Raw genomic sequence first — 12,720 nt, 5'->3', positions numbered from 1 at the left:
AAATTTATCATAATATATTATTTTTAAAAATAAAAAATTAGTTTTTTTCTTTTTTTTTAAGAAAAAACCAACATTTAATTTTGCAAATATCAATATTTACTCACGAATAACAATTGAAATGTTTGCTTATTTATCTCGTGAAAAAATTTAATTTCATACTGTAATTAATTCAATTAAATAATATGATTTTTATTAATTCAAAATAATTAAATCAATACCTATTTTTTTTTAAAAAAAATCAAAATAATCAAAAAAAAAATTAAGGGGGCAATTGCCCCCTTAATCTCCTACGTGGCTACGTCACTGAATCTCTATATAGTTTTTTATTTTCTTCAAGGAACAACTAAATTCACTTTGAAAAAAAAAATTACAAAATATTTCGTTATCTATCCACAAACGATTTCTTCTTTTACTTAGTTTTATAAATTCAAATTTTGCAATCAATGTTTAAATTCTTTTATCACGCCAAATCAATGTAAGAAATACGTTCTTAAAATTATTTGAGGAGAAACTTAGATGGGTTAACAAGCAAATGGATCTGAGAATACTTTATTGTTAAATAAAAAATATTTTTTTTTATTATTTTTCTTTTGATAATAGTTGTTGTATTTTATCATCTTTGTCTTCTTTGTTAACGATACAACAAAGTAATTTTCTATATTATTATATTATTTTAAAACTATGATATTAAATTTCAGGTGAACGATGAACGGACTTGTTGCCCGTGATACCCTTTACAGAGTTGTTGAAGAAAAAAAAGTCGAGTTCTTGCTTCTTCCCTATTGCAACAACTTTGTAATAGTCACGCCATAGACCCCGTCAACGGAGCTAAATATTTAGTCCTTGCTCGAGTGACGGGGTTTATACTTTACATGCCACGCATGCTGCCCTCTCTTTCCTTGAAAATACAGAAAAAAAAAAAGAAAAAAAAAAAAAAAGCTGCCGTACCTAACGGCGAGGCCAAGCTAGTCACCAACCATTATTGATTATTCCACGTTATTTCCCTCGTCTTCCCCAAGATTCAATATTAGGAGATAGGAAGAGTCCATGCTCCAGCCGTCAACTTCTACTCGACTCCACAATTTGACCTAAATAAATAGATTGTATTGTAATAATAAATGCTATTAAGGTTTTTTTTTAAAATATTAAAATAATATTTTTATTTTTATTTTTTAAAATTTATTTTTGATATCAATGCAACAAATAACTTAAAAACATATATAAAAAACTTAATTTAAAAACAAAAAAAATATAAACAATTTCAAATTCTTTTGAAAAATACTTTTAAAATAAAATAATAATTTTAAATTCAATCTATTTGTCTGGCTGCCACCACTAGTTTCACCAGCAGTATTGACAATAACCAAACAACATTGAAAAAACCAATCAATTGATAAGTGACAAACCCTTGGAATGGGAATTAAGTGTTTCAGATAAAAATATATACGCTGAAAATTATCAACAACAAAGGTAGCTTTCCAAAGTCATACACAAGTGGATTGCAATTAAAAAAATATAGATTAATTATATCTAAGTTAGGTTACTTTTAAAGTGTGTATTTTAGAAATATATTAAAATAATTTTTTTTTTATTTTTAAAAAATTATTTTTTACATCAACACATCAAAATAATCTGAAAACATTAAAAAAATTATTAATTTTAAATAAAAATATTTTAATTTTTTAAAAAATATTTTTAAAATACAAAAATAAATAACAAAAATAAAAAAATAAAAACACAAGGTAGAAGCCACAGACTTCCCTAGCCACCAGTTGATTTATCAACCATAATGTTTTTATTACATGGATTTGTCCTTTGTCCTTGACCATTAAGGTAGAAGCCACAGACTTCCCTAGCAAATTCTAGACATTACAGACAATATATCCAGCTTGCCGCTTTGCGAAATTAATCCTTGACCAGACACGTCGTCACTGACGTTGAAAAGTGCAGCCTCCGTAGGTTACATTCAACTAATTACCACGTCCATGGATGATGATGGATCCCACTTAAATGGACAGCTTTAGCCAACGATACCGCAAATCCTAGTCGTGGTCCACGACACTTACAACACCACCGCACCTTGATCTCTCTTGTCCAAGTCCACCAATATTTATCTCCTAGTACGGCGTGTTTGGATTTATATTAACGATTATTTTACATTTTGTTTTTGTTAAAAATGGATTAAAATAATATTATTTTTTAAAAAATTATTTTTAATATTAGTATATTAAAACAATTAAAAAATAAAAAAGTAATTTTAAATAAAAAAATTTAAATTTTTATGAAAATGCCGTTTTGGCTGATGTGGGAAATTTGAACAGAAGGTAACAGATATCCTGTGGCCAACAAAGGAATCTAGGGTGAAAATGATGATGCCATACAAAGTGTGATCGGTCGGTCGTCTCTATCTCTCTCTTATCACACTTTAGCGGTAACCGGTAATTACCTCACGTCAAATTACCAGCACATTTAATTTTTTTAATATTTTTTAGATTTTTTTAATATATTAGTATAAAAATATTATTTTTTTTAAAAATAAAATTTTTTTAAATAATTTTTTTTTTAAAAAAAACTATCATTAACGTAATTATTTTTTTAAATAAGAAATCAGTTCAGTTTAAAGTTGAGTTTTTTTCAACTATTTCAAAAATAAACTAAATTCAAAATAAATAATTTTTTTAATATTAAAAAAATAAAATTAATATAAAAATCCTTTCTTTGCTCCTCTGAACACTTTTTTTTATATTCAATATTAATCTAATAATACATGTGGGTTAAGAGTTAGTTATCCTATTTTCAGCAGATACAAGAGATTCACACAGCTAGTAGTGTAAGAAAATCTAAAAATCTTACAAACTTTAGTGATAAAATCTAAATAACCCATGGTATTAGGACACATTTAAAAGAAATCCATTTAATAATCAGTCACACGCACAGTAATAATACTAAAGAATAGTAGCTGTCCTTTCTTAATACTTACCGGTGGCATTCACTCCGAGGAATAGAAATCAGAAATCTAATCGTGACGTGGTGGCGCCCTGTCAGTTTTATCTTGAAAACTGGCAATCCGGGCGTGTCTCTATAAAAAGCCTCATTTTATGCTTCTTTCTCAAAGACCAAATCTCTGTATCCATAGCCAGGTTAATTCTCTCTCTCACTCTTAACACCTGTTTGCATAAACTTCTGGCTCCAGTTTTCTTGGCTTCGATCTGTCAGCATTAGTATCCATTATAGTTTTTCTTTTGTTTATCCTGACAATGTTTTTACTGCCTGTCTTCTTTCTCATTCTAAGTTGTGGTATCCTGTTATAATTTATTAACGTAAGGTAATGATAACCTGTTTTCGTCACCCCATTTTCACTCTCTGCATGTCTTGTTTATTGCCATCTCTCCGTTCTTCTCTGAGTTTACTCTAGGATTTGAATTCTTTGGTTTGCTTTTAATTCATGCTCTGTGTTTATCATCTTCTAGCTATTGACCGTGATCTTTAAGCTTCTGCTTTGTGGGTTTTCGGCAATTAACGATGTATATTTAGATCTCTGTTCATACTGCCTAAATGTTTCTCCTGTTTGTTAATTTTTCTTTTCTATCATGACTGAATGATTGGTTACTGTGATTCTGTAGAAATCAGGGGTCCGGTGTAGATTTTTATTTTGAAATCCAACCTGCTTGTTTCGAGTGTGGTGTTTGCATTGAGAAGCTTCGTTTTAGGTGCTGATTATTATCATCTTTTCTTCACTATAATAGTTCATGTTCGGTAATTTTTTAATCAACTAATGTTCTTTTCATGTGATCCAGGTAATTAATTATCAACTTCAATAACAATTGAAGTCGCAGCAGGCTGAGCCTTCCTAAATTTTATGGTTCCTGAGTCTTGACAGGTATGTATAAATATAGATATGCAAGTACTTGGATTTCGAACTTTTGATTCCATGGATGAATGTTGTGTTCTTAGTGTTTTTTCTCCTCTTCATCCGCAGGGATTTGGGAAATGTTTGGGAGAAGAGACTATTTTTAAGGCTTGCCAAAAAACTCTACATAAAACATCTGAAAGAAAACTGCTACAAGAGAAGAACTTTTTGTATGGAATCAAACTGGGCAAGACACGGGAAACCCTTGGCATTTACCGCTCAAGTGATTCGATCTGCAGCTTCTTCTATGCTCTTTTCTCTTAAAATCCCTATAGGGGATAGTTAACGTGAATTTATTTAATCAAGTACTAATTCATTGTTTCCAAGGTTCTGCTAGATTCTAGGGAGATATAATAAACTACATGAATCATCTCCATCTCCATTCAATTATAGAAAATGTCTGGTTTTACGAGTAAGAAGAGATTCTTAGACACAAGCATGTCTTTCTCCACTTTGATCACACATGAAAACCATCAAGTGTATTCAAATGGCAACCGTCTACTAGCTTCGCGGGTTGCTAATGATATTGATAGCTCCATTCTACCTGGATTGCCTGATGATGTGGCAAAGTATTGCCTTGCACTTGTTCCTCGCCGCTACCTCCCAGCTATGGGTGCTGTTTGCAAGAAATGGAGGTCGTTTCTTAAAACCAAAGAGTTCATCACTGTGCGAAAATTAGCTGGCTTGCTTGAAGAATGGCTTTTTGTATTAACTATGGATTCTGAAGGAAAAGAAAGCCACTGGGTGGTTTTGGACTGTTTGGGACTCAAAACGTCAGCTTCTTCCACCTATGCCTGGTTTTACAAAGGCTGGGTTCGGGGTAGTTGTTCTAAACGGAAAGCTTCTTGTCATGGCTGGCTATTCAGTGATCGACGGGACTGGAACTGCTTCAGCAGATGTTTACGAATATGATTGTTACCTCAACAGGTTTGTTTTCTGTCAAGCAGTGGAATCTCTCTCTACCTCTTGGAATTATTGTCAGATTGATTTGGATTTTTTCTCCCTGAAACTGACATCTCGGCCTAGTGGATTGTTCTAGTTTGCTAGCCAGGAGGCATAATCTTTTTGTTTGATATTTCTGAAATCTTAGTTAGGTGGGTTTATGAAATGTTTGGCTCACAGGGAAATCTAAATGAAGCCTGTAGTCATTTCTGTAACCTTGTGAACTGGGACCCTCCACACACAGGCACACAGATTATCAACAGGGTCAGTAATTTTATTGGTTTTTTGGAGAAACTGCCTGTTCAAATCAAACAGGAAACTTGTACAATTTACAGAGCCTTTTTCATGTGCTTGAAAATGAGACATGTCACCTTCATCTGGCTGTTCTAATTAAAAGTAACTGTAGAAGTAGGACGCACCAAAGAAGTTGATAAAATTCATGTCAGGGTTAAGGGCCAGTCACATACTAAATTTATTTCCGAGCACTGTTACAACAAACGATTTCGTTTGAGGCCACCTCTGCAGACTTCAGTCTGAGATCTACACTGTAAATGTAGGCAGGGCCAGGGTGGTTGGTATGTAACTGGTCCCAGAATACTAGGTGGGCCAAATGGTCCATTACCTTCTTTTGCGGTGCTTTGTCTGTGTCTGTGCCCTGATTGTTATAATGCATTACCTTTCTATAGTTAGGACTCTCCATTGAAACATTTTCTTTGTAATTGCAGTTGGAGCAAATTGTCAGCCATGAATGTTGCTCGGTATGATTTTGCCTGTGCAGAGGTTAATGGCAAGGTTTATGCTGCTGGGGGGTATGGAACGGGTAGAGATAGTCTCTCCAGTGTTGAGATGTATGATCCTGAGACTGGCAGTTGGACCCTGATAGAAAGTCTTCGCCGCCCAAGATGGGGCTGCTTTGCCTGTGGCTTTGACGGCAAGCTTTATGTCATGGGAGGAAGGTCAACCTTCACTATAGGCAATTCAAGGTTTGTGGAGGTGTACGATCCAGAGAAGCACACCTGGTGTGAGATGAAGAATGGTCGTGTGATAACCATCTAGGTGGTGGCCCAGCGGTAAAAACTTGGGACCAAGAGGTTTGCTCCCTCTGTGGTCTCAGGTTCAATCCCTAGGTTGCTCATATGATGGCCACTGGAGGCTTACATGGTCGTTAACTTCAGGGCCCGTGGGATTAGTCGAGGTGCGCGCAAGCTGGCCCGGACACCCACGTTAATAAAAAAAAAAAAAAAAAAAGAATGGTCGTGTGATGGTTACTGCCCATGCTGTTCTGAGAAAGAAGCTCTTCTGTATGGAGTGGAAGAACCAGCGGAAGTTATCAATATTCAATCCAGAGGACAATTCATGGAAAACGGTAGCAGTTCCGTTGACTGGGAACTCAAACATAGATTTCCGGTTTGGAATCCTTGACGGAAAACTTCTATTATTCTCGCCGGAGGAGGAGCCAGGTTATCGTACTCTTTTGTATGATCCTAATGCTTCTCCAGGTTCCGAATGGTGCACTTCTGAGATAAAGCCATCTGCACGCTGCTTGTGCTGTGTGACCATTAAGGCGTGACAGAGTGCATCGATGAGGACGGGTCTGTACATATAACCAGACAGGCAGGGATTTGTGGTTTCTATTTCTTTTTTATATCTGCAAATACTTTTTTCTTCTCTTGTGAAAGTTACCGAGACGGCTGTGTTGCTATATGCTGTCTGTGTTTTGCCATTGATGTGCCTAAGGTCATTTAAACTCTCGACTAATCCCAGCCCCTGAGAACTCATATTGTCATTAGACGACGTATAATCCCTGAATCTTGCTACAACTTCCAGATCAGGGATTCTGCGCTAGCTGCCAACCTCCGAGGCGGTAGTTTGTTTTCATGTATCCCTAGCTTTTCAGGTGGAGGCAGACCATAACTGAAGTTACAAGTTACCGGTAGAGCTTAGGCAATGAGATTAATGGTAATTGGACGGCACCTTAGCGGTCTAAGGTTGGGTCTATGTTCAATCGATAAGGCAGCCGCTTTAGAAACACCAGCACGCCGCCACGAATGTCTTTAGGTTTGGAAAACGCCTCCATGATCCAGTAGTAGATTGCAGAATGGACCAGTGTGATGATTCCAAAGTCCTGCGCTCTCACGGATGAAGCATATTTACACCACCACCAGACAGCAGGAACATAGCCTATGAACCCTCCACATTCCACACCCAATTCAATTTTCCACCATTAGAGGTCTCTAATGCCTTTTTGAATGAAGCATTTATTGAAGATGCGCATATGGAACCATCAAAGAATTTGATGATCGTTCACGACCAGCACACTTCCGTTCAGAAGTTTATCGGGCGAGTAGAATAAGAGGCTTAGAGCAATTTATATAATTACTTGAAGGTATATTTTACTTCTTTATATTGAAAAACATTATCGTCCTATTTTGTAACTTAGAAAGTACAGTTACCGTTTGCCTCGGTGCTGGAATATTTTTTTTACATAAAAAATAATATTCAGTTGCTGTAATTGTCTGTATTTTTGTTTTAATAGAGAAAAATATATGGCTTGAGCTCTAGTTGCCACTAGATTGAATAAGTTGATTTTATTTTAATTAGATAAAAAAAATAATGAATAATAATAGATGAAATCAAATTATATATATAAAAAAAAGATGATTAGGATAACATGATAAGAACTTTTTTTCAAAAATAAATAAATGATATATCTCAATTTACAATCTAAATGCAGAAGAACAAAATAAAATAAAAAATTGACATAAAAAACAAGTTCTAATCAACCTAAATTAGTACAAAAAATTTGTAACTCCGGTAATCAAAACGAGTTAGCTCGGGATATCACATCAAACCCGCGACCCATGTAATGAGATTGGAATAACACATTAAGAAAGATAAAATAATTATATAGCCTTAAAAAAAAAAACATGATATCATTAGACTCGAAATACTCTATCTAGAAAGGCCATGAAGTTCAATTCTCAATCAATCAAATATTGAATGATGAAAAAAAATATCAATTATACAAAAGGATTAAAAAAAAATAGCAATTAAAAAAATGATGATTGAGATTGAAATACAAAATAAATTTTATATTAGATTTAATAGTGAAATTGAAAAGAAAAAATCAATTTAATAAACCCAAAAAAAATCAAAAGAATAAGGATCAAAATTAACATGAAAAATAAAAAGAAAATTTTGATTGAAAGGTGAAATCGAAAAGAATAATAACTTTTACCAAAAGACCAAGAAAAAAAATTAGGATCAAATTAAAAAAATATAATACCATCAATTTGGATTGAAGAATGAAATTAAAAGCTTATAAACCTTTTACAAAAGGGTCAAATAACAAAATTATAAATAAATAAAAAATAAGGACTAAATTGAAAAATTAAATTGGAATTGAAAGATAAAATTAAAAACAAATAAAATTTCTACAAAAAGTTAAGAACAAAATATAAAAATCAAAAGAACAAGGATAAAAGTTAAAATACCAATAACAACGGGGTCAAACTATTATTTTCATAAAGGAGAGAGAAAAGCAAAAAAAGATTCATTGGCAACAAATCAGATCACGAAAGAAAACATATAGCGCGCCACAAGGAAAAGGAGTACACGACAACTTTTCTAACAACACAATGAAAATGCATTTTTGGACATAGCCCAAAATGTGTGGCGCGTCTCACAAGTCTCTTGTATTGTACATGCACTTGTCCTTTTTATTTATTTATTTAGTCAAATATCAAATTGCTTCCAAGTTGACATAGTAATAGCAAAAAAATCATTATGAAAAAGACAAAAATGTCATTTGACTCCAGTTTTAAAATTTCGCTTTTAAGGATATTTTGATGATTTCACTATGCTTTTTAATTGTTTATTATTCTTAATATTTAGTCAAATATTAAATTGCTCATCTAACATTATAATAATAAAAAAACTAAATTGAAAATATAAAATATACCCTTGACGTTAATTTTTATTTTTTCACTTTTAAAAGTATTTTAGTCATTTTATATATAGTTGAAATGAAAAGAGATTTGTTTATTTATAGTTAACTTAATAATAATAATAAATAATTCATATAAAAAAAATTCATTGATAGTTAGTGTTTATGTTTTTTTAGGTGAAGTAATACCATCATTATATTATTTAATGAACAATAGAAATGAATCTGAAGCTATAATGCCAATTAGGTTCTTTCAATGAGAAGAAAAATAATACTTTCTGTCTTTATCATTTCTTATCTCATTCCAGGTTACAAACCTCTAAGAATGTTAACTTATTTGTTGTAAACATTTATCTTGCCATTTCGTAATTCAAGTAAATTCTCTTTAATTATCTTATTTATAAATAATTAAATTAAAGGTGATATATAAAAGTTATCTCATTTTAGAAATGACTAGATTGTTTGCGCATGTCACGATGTGTGTCGGAATAAAATTTTTTTGAACATGAAAAAAAAATCTAACTATTACTAACATTTTTTTTAGAAAAAAAAATTTAAATCATATAAAGATTATCATAATCAACTTGATAAGTTTAAAGATAATTTGAACAACCAATAAAAAATATAATTTGATTTACAAAAATTAAAGATAATTTTTTTTAAATATTGAACCGATAATATATTGGATCGATCCAGACCAATTTGGGTTAACCTTTCAAATTCATGACTTAGATAATAAGAGTATGATAATCTTATATAAAAAAAATATGAAACTCAATTCCCAATCAATTCAATATTAAAAAATAAAATTGAAAAAAAAAGCACTTGAGTTAACCTGTCAAACATATAATTCAGGTCATGAAATTGGTATAACATCATAGATAATGAACATAAAAATTATATGAGCCAACCCAGATTAACTTGCCAAACTCGCAACCCGAGTCATGAGACTGTGATAACCTCGTAGAAAACAATTCAAGTAAATTAAAAAACTCAATTTCAAATAAACCCGTTATTGAACGATGAAATTGAAAAAAACAATCTAAAAAGAAAACATAATAAAACAACCCGAGTTAACCTGTAGAACACGTGACTTGTGTTATAAGACTAGGAAAACCTCATAAAAAGCAAATAAAAATAAATTATGAAACTTAATTTCAAATCAACCCAATAATGAATGATGAAATTAAAAAATAATAATTAAAAAACAAAAAAAAAACTCGAGTCAACCAGGTTAATCTACTAAATTGTGACCCGATTCATGATAACTTCATAAAAAACAAATTAAATTAAATCATAAAGTCTAATTTCTAATTAATCAAATATTAAAAGAAAAAACTTAATAAAAATAAAACTCAAATTAACCAAATTATCTTGTAAGCTCACAACACAAGCTATGAGATAAGTTAATCACATGTAAAGCAAGAGAGAGTGCAGTGATGGCTGGTAGACCAGGACTGAAAAATAAGAGTTAATTTAAAAAGTATTTATATTTTTTTATAAACTTGTAAATTCAAGTGTAAAATCATGATTTTGCTTGATTTTGATTGAGGTTATTTATTTTGTATAAATCAAGTATGATTTTACTAATTTTTTTAGTTTTAAATTTTAATTTATATATTTTATACATATTGACTCATAGAATTTTATGATTTTGCAAGTCAACATATGATTTTGACAAATAATAACATGTATATGTTATTTGGGTGTATTTGAGAGGAAAAATAATTTTGTTTTCTAGATTTTTTTTAAATTATTAATTTTTTTTTTTTAAAATTAAATTATTTTGATATTAAAAATAAAAAATATATTATTTTAATATGATTTTTTTTTAAAAAAATATCATATAACACAATTATTAAAGAATGATGCATCGATTGCTGATTTTAAAAAAGATTAAAGTGGGCCTATTAAGCTTGGCCTAGTGGCCAGAGGCAACATGCTTTATTTTCATTTTTCTTTTTTCGATGTATTCAGTTTTTTATTATTTCTTTATAAAAGGTCTTTATTATTATTATTATGAGGCTCTAAAATTAATTCACAGACTCTATTTTCTTATATAAAATTTATGATATTATATTATATTTTTCTTTAGTGATATATAATTTTAAGATCATGTTATTTTTTTACACAGCTTGGAATATATTACTAAATATAAATATAATGATTTTTTTTTATTAAAATGTGTCAAAAAACACATAAAAAATAATAAAATCATAAATGAATTGAGATTTTTTATTTTCAAAACTATGAGGTATGGCTTTAAAAATATTTATATATAATATAGCATTGGAATTTAAATATGCACCAAAGTTAATTTTAAAAATATTTTCTCAGCTACAAATAGCCTAAATTCACATTATTTTTTTTAATTATTTTTTTCAATTCAATATTTATCAAAATTAATTCGAATTATTTCAAATTTAAATAGATTTATTTGAAATTCAAACTTTTTTCTATCCTAACAAAACTAGTTAGGTCTTAACAACCCGCTCCGCTGTCCTTAGAGGACCCTTCTCCGTAAAACCAAACTCCACAAACCTAAACATCAATTCTTCTAGACTCAAAAATTAAAAGAAAAGGAAAAAAAAGAAAAAACTCAAGCGGCAAAGAGTCAAGCACTTGAGCTACATAAGGCACAGGTACTGTCATTACATGACTTGAAAATCACCATCGATCAAATATTTCCTCTCCTCTCCATTCTCTCCCAACGACAATAATGTTCGGTACTCCGTCTTCCACTCCTGCCTTTGGCACGCCGTCTCCACTCCGGCATTCGGCACCCCCTCTTCTACTCCCTTATTCGGCACCCCATCTTCCACACCGGCATTCGGCACCCCATCTTCCACACCAGCAATTTGGCACTCCTTCAACGCCGGCTTTCGCTTCTGGAGGATTTGGCTTCTTCTTTGTTCTCTACTCCATTTACTTCTCAAACTCAACAGCAACAGCAGCAGCAGCAACAAAACTCCGTTTTTTCAACAACCGTCTGCTACTGGTTTCGGATTTCAACAGCAACAGCAGCAGACTCCGTTCGCTACGCCACTTCAAATGACACCGTTCCCTACTCCTCAATTGACTACTCAGATGGCTCCGGTTGCTCCTCTTCCTTTCTCTCTCGCCGATCGCGACATTCAGGTTTGTTTTCTCTTTCTTTTCTTTTGCCTAAAACCCTAATTTAGATCGGTTTCTCTTTGTTTTTTCTTTTTCTTTTTTAATATAGATATAATTGTGAGTTTTGATCGTAGGCAATTGTGGATGCTTATAAGGAGGAGCCTGGGAACCCTAAGTATGCATTCAAGGTGCATTTCGTTTTTTTTTCTTACGACTTTATGTGTTTGGTTGCATAAAAGTTAAGGAAAATAAAATTGCATGCTTTCTAAGTGTAGAATTCAGTGGCTTTTTTTTTTTCTTGAATCCGATTGGTAATTTTCTTGCTGTTTCAAAGTGGTCTGTCTGATTAAGGAATTAGATTTTTGGAGGTTGACATGGTTGTTGTGTTGGTTCTTTTGTTGGCAGTATTTGCTGTTAAGTGTAACTGATCCACAGCATAGAGTGAAGCCTCCTGGTGTATCAGAAGTGAGTATCACTTTAATTTTAGTTTGCTTTTATTACTGCTTTGTGATTCTCTTTGATTTTATGTTTGGCTAAGTTTGGAGAATAGTTTGCTTTTGCTAGATCATGTGGGCGGAGGCTATGGCAAAGCTAGAGGGTATGGACAGTGCAGATAGAGAACGCCTTTGGCCTCAGCTTGTTCAAGGTTTCAAAGATCTTTCTAACCGCCTGAAGGTAGTTCGTTCTGAATTTGAGGCGTTGTATGTTTTTTGTTGAATATGATTTTTTATTTAGCAGTTTGTCTTGTGAGTGATTAACAATTGGCCATCAACTTCTTTAAGATTCGTAAGTATCAAATTTGGAGGAG

General features: G+C 31.9%; 2 pseudogenes; both read left to right on the top strand.

Moving 5' to 3' along the window:
* Positions 1 to 3,146: 3,146 nt before the first annotated feature.
* On the top strand, positions 3,147 to 6,602 carry LOC118044401 (F-box/kelch-repeat protein At1g67480-like; annotated as a pseudogene).
* Positions 6,603 to 11,366: 4,764 nt separating this feature from the next.
* Positions 11,367 to 12,629, top strand: LOC118044502 (nuclear pore complex protein NUP54-like; annotated as a pseudogene).
* The last annotated feature ends 91 nt before the right edge of the window (positions 12,630 to 12,720 follow it).

The sequence above is a fragment of the Populus alba genome, chromosome 10 (assembly GCF_005239225.2).
Source record: "Populus alba chromosome 10, ASM523922v2, whole genome shotgun sequence".
Taxonomy (NCBI): Eukaryota; Viridiplantae; Streptophyta; class Magnoliopsida; order Malpighiales; family Salicaceae; genus Populus; species Populus alba.
The sequence above is the reverse complement of the archived record's forward strand: the minus strand, read 5'-3'. Positions and strand labels throughout refer to the sequence as shown.